General features: G+C 46.9%; 1 protein-coding gene across 1 annotated transcript in view; it reads left to right on the forward strand.

The window, feature by feature from the left end:
- The first annotated feature begins 4261 nt into the window (after window positions 1-4261).
- Window positions 4262-4511, forward strand: part of SDCBP (syndecan binding protein) — a 12100-nt gene continuing 11850 nt past the window's right edge. The window contains exon 1 of the mRNA XM_010708961.3: window positions 4262-4384. The gene's annotated coding sequence lies outside the window, so the exon portion shown is untranslated. The remainder of the gene's footprint in view (window positions 4385-4511) is intronic.

A 4511-nucleotide genomic window follows, 5' to 3' on the forward strand; every position in this document is an offset into this window, starting at 1 on the left:
GAGGGCAGACGGACATGTCTGTAGTCCTCCAGTCCGGCATCACTCTTCATAAAAAACGGAATTTCACCAGAGGAGCCTAACTCAGAGACCAGGACCTGAACTAGACAGTCTCTGATGTGAATGTACATCATATTCAGTTAAAGACACTGAGAAAAAGAAACAAAAGCATTGAATTCCAGAGCAAGCAGTGCTAACAGTTAAATTGCTTTTTACTGTGAAATATATGCCTTATTTCTGCTATGCCTGGCCTCTGCTCCTACTGCTTAGAATACTAAAACAAAGAATACAGAAAAGCAGATGTCAGAGAAGAACCTGGGGGTTTATTTCAACCCCTTCCACCAAACTCCTGTCTGTGGTGTGGGTGCAGGAAAAACACAGATCCTCCCACCTGAGGCCTGCATCCACCCCTTCCCAGGGCACCTTGCTGCCTCCTCCTGGACTCAGGTCTCCTATTAAGTGACCTGCACGACCACTGCTTCGTCTGCTGCAGGGGCAGAGAGGTGTCTAATGAGCAAGGAGGAAGGATCATGGCCAGAGAGGGATGTCTCCAGGCTCCTGCACTGGGGCGAGTGCTGCTCCTTGCTCTCACATAGGTGATAAACAAATTCTCTTGCCAGGCTCTTCTCAAGCAGCTGCTGTGTTTTTGTCACTCTCCAGCTGCCCTGCAGGAAGCCCTGAAGTCTCATTTGGAGAAGTGTTGGGCACAAGCAGCCCAGAGTGAGTACAGGAAGGTATCCATTTAATAAACAATCCTCAGTACACAAAAGTTTATAGAACTGGAAGCTCATTATAATGCACTGTGAGCATGCTAGAGTGAAATGCCTTGACTCTCTGCCCATACGGTGGGAGTTAGAACAGAAAATAAATCGGTAATTGTTTGCACAGTACTCAGACACTGGAGTGTTACTTAGAAAAGACTGTGACAACATTAGCATTTCCATCTTTACAGCAGTCTGAATAGCAAGCAGGAAATCAGGCATGAAACTGCAAACTGAGCAGTGGAAAATCATACATTTCCCAAGCCCCATCCGGCTGCGAGGTGGTGGGGGACAACGAGAATAATATGTCATGCCATGGCTTGGGAGTCAAAAACAAAGCAGCCTCGGCAGTTCTAATTCCTGCAGCTTCTAATGTTGAGCACGTAAACTTGGTGAAGTTCCTGCGGTGTAATTTATCCTACAAAGAATATAAACTTACGGTGACGTTCTTGTTTCTCTACACAAAAATTCTTCTGTAAGAAGTCTAGAGGTGAATTGGTACAGCCCAGCGTGACGCAGCAGTTACGTATGTTGGTTTGGGGCTGGTTTGTTCAGGAAGTACAAACAACACGTCAGGATACTCCTTGCTCACTGCACACAGTTTGGAGCAGGGCCAGTTAATATTCTACAACTATCCCAGGAACAGAACTACTCCAGAGCAATTATTCCTCTTCCAGTAATGACAGGGTGCCAACTGCATAACTTGTACATGCTTTCAGTGATCATCTGTCATTTTTCACTGTTGAATGGGTGGAGAATTTCCTAGCAAACAAAAGCACAGTTTGTTCCCAGCTTCAAAGGAAAAATATGATTTTTGAGGTAACTAATTCACATTACTTTATTAAGATTTTTGCAGCTGCAGAGACTGATATCAATCAGTAGTTGACCTTCATTATTCTTTAAAAGTTGGCACACGACTGGGAAAAAGAAAAAAACACCAACAGAAAAGAAATAGTATATTGAAAACGGAACATTACCATACTATTGTCTTTGGGTGTTCTAATTTCAACAACCATCTGATGACTTCCTCTATTTTTTCCACTACTCTCAAACAATAGATACAGCCTTGGAATCCTTTTTGAAAATAGCTCAGGAACTAATCAGCAGCAGTTTGGGCCTCTTACCTTTGACTCCTTCGGGCTCCCCAGTCTCAGTGGCAATCTTGGAAAGGGAGATCTTCTAAAACCTGTTCTTAAGCATAGCCACATCCTCATACTGTTCTTCAAAATCGTTAGTGAAGTTAATGCTTGGAGATGAAGGTGGTGAGATTAATTTTTATTACTGGAGCTACTGCCTATAACCTGGATTTTGATAGTGCACAAAAAGCACACTGAACAAACAGCAGACTATACAGAGCAAAATGTCTTGGCTAGGGCATCACCATAAAGAATGAATGTTCATCCACTGCAGTCTGACAAATGCTACCACCTTGATAGTAGAACGTCTCAAAATATCATGATAAGAGATGAAGAATTCAGAAAACAGCAAGTAACAAGCTCCCTCTCTGGAGGTAAGAATAGTGTCTCTGCAAAGAGAAGGGCATTTGATGCCAAAAGAAAAGAAAATGTTGCCTTCTGTTGTCAGACCAATGGCCAGCAGAACTGCACCACTAGGAGAGCAGTCTATGACATGCCTGCTATCCCCATGCTAGAAAGGCATTACCATGGTCTTGGTGCTCCAGAGTGAGTATGGGGCTTCACTGCAAGGGGCTCACTGTGGGACAAAACACTACATCACCTTCTGAAGTTTAAGTACTGTAAATCTTCCACTGCACTTCTGTGAAAATTCACTTTTGGCTACACAGAAAATTAAGCAGTACAAAAGCAGTAATCATCTGTCATTATTAAACCAGAACTTCTTCCCTGCTCAGAAGGCACTAGCACAGGATTTTTGAGAATGTATACCCCAAACCCCAAATTGTACTTCATAACTGTTTAGTGACCTGTAGTTGCATGATTCAGTAGCCAGTGGTTCAGATATCCGCAAAAGAAGGCAGTAGGCCTGGGTGATAGATTTAGAAAGAGCAGCTGGAGAGAGGCTGTACCTCTGCACTAAGCACTGTTGCAGTGGCTGCTACTTTGCAGCGCACTCCATGGTGCTCACTGAAGATGCTGACAACAGGAGAAAATCGAGAAACTTACCACAGAATCACAGAATATCTTTAGTTGGAAGGGATCCACATGGATCATCAAGCTCAACTCATGACTCTCTACACAACACTAACCAAAACCCAAAACCTATCTCTGAGAGCACTGTCTAAACACTTCTTGAACTCAGCAGCTTGAGGCTGCGCCCTTTACCCTGGGGAGCCAGTTCCATGCTCACTGCTCCCTGTTGAAGGACCTTTTCCTAACCTCCACCTGACCCTCCCGTGGCGCAGCTCCATGCCATTCCCTCAAGTTCTCACTGTCACCAGAGAGCAAGATCAGTGCTGCCCTCTGCTCCCCTCAGGAGGAAGGTATGAGAACAGGAAAACACAGAACAAAAATCTCTTTTTAGCGTAACTGTGAGTGTATGGGTAGTTCAAATGATGAAACAGCCAGAAGAAATCACCCTTCCTTCTCAATCCCATTTCTTTCTTCTTCTCCTCTCCCCTGTTCCATGTGCACCCTCCCTTCCCTTTCTCTAGCTGGTGCTGGTGAAATCCTGTTTAGCTCACTGGCCCAGCAGAAGAACATTCCTGTTTTTTGGTGAATTTGAGTTGTGCTGGAGCAGAGTTGAGGTGTCCCACAGAAGAGCCTGAGCACTGCCAGGAACTGGCTGAGGAACAGGGCAGGAGGAAGGAGCTGGAGGCAGGCGCTGATCTCCTCCTGTGGGACTGGAAGGTTCAATAAAGGTTAAACGCCTTCAATGAACGCTCAGGTTTCTCGAGATAAGATTCAGGGAGCTCAGCACATCTAGTTGCTTGTCTGAAGAAGAAGGTTTGTAGTCAGGCAGCATAGCAAAGAAGAGTTTTTCAAGACTGAACACTGTGGTAGAGAGGTTAATGCTATTATGGATTACGGTACAAAAGCCTTCCAAACTCACACAGAACTTCTCTGCCATGGGTATACTCTATGTCATGGTTTCTCTGAGGGCATCTCCCTACATGTGCTCCTCTTACAGGAAGCATTGCTAGGCAAAGTCCTGTGCCAGGCTGGTCGGATGCTGTGACAGCAGAAGGCTCTGTGATGAATGCATAACGAAGGAAAACAGAAACCGAAATTAAAAATAAAAAAGCAACAAAAAAACAACCGTTAACTGATACAATGCAGCAAAATGAATTTTGTTAAAGGAAAAGAAATATTAAAAAAGGAAAATGTTCAGGAGCGAGGCGTGCGTGCCTTGCTGTGGACTGGATCCCCTCCTCAAGGAGTCAGGCCAACTGCAGCCCTGCGCTCCCCTCACTCCGCACCCCGCTGCCTCCGCCTTCCATCACCACTATCGAAAGCTCTCAGCCCCTCAAGCCCCTCAGCCTCCGGCGGTTCCGCCTCCCCAGCCGGCAGCTCCCCCACCCTCGGAGCATGCGCAGAGCCCGGCAAGCTCCGCCACCGCCCCCGCTCCCCTCATAGCGGCGCCGCTGGGAGTCGAGCGAGCCGCGGTTGTTCTTCTGTGCGCTGACCCTTTCCTCGACGGCCGAGCCGGAGGTACGAGGGGGCCTCTTTCCCTTTCGGCGGCTTTCCTCTCTCCTTTGTGGGCCCGATCGGCGCCCCTTCCCCGGCGGTGTGTGAGAAGGGGGGTGGGGAGCTGCGAGCGCGGTGCTGGGCACGGCAC

The sequence above is a fragment of the Meleagris gallopavo genome, chromosome 3 (genome assembly GCF_000146605.3).
Source record: "Meleagris gallopavo isolate NT-WF06-2002-E0010 breed Aviagen turkey brand Nicholas breeding stock chromosome 3, Turkey_5.1, whole genome shotgun sequence".
In the NCBI taxonomy this organism is placed as follows: Eukaryota; Metazoa; Chordata; class Aves; order Galliformes; family Phasianidae; genus Meleagris; species Meleagris gallopavo.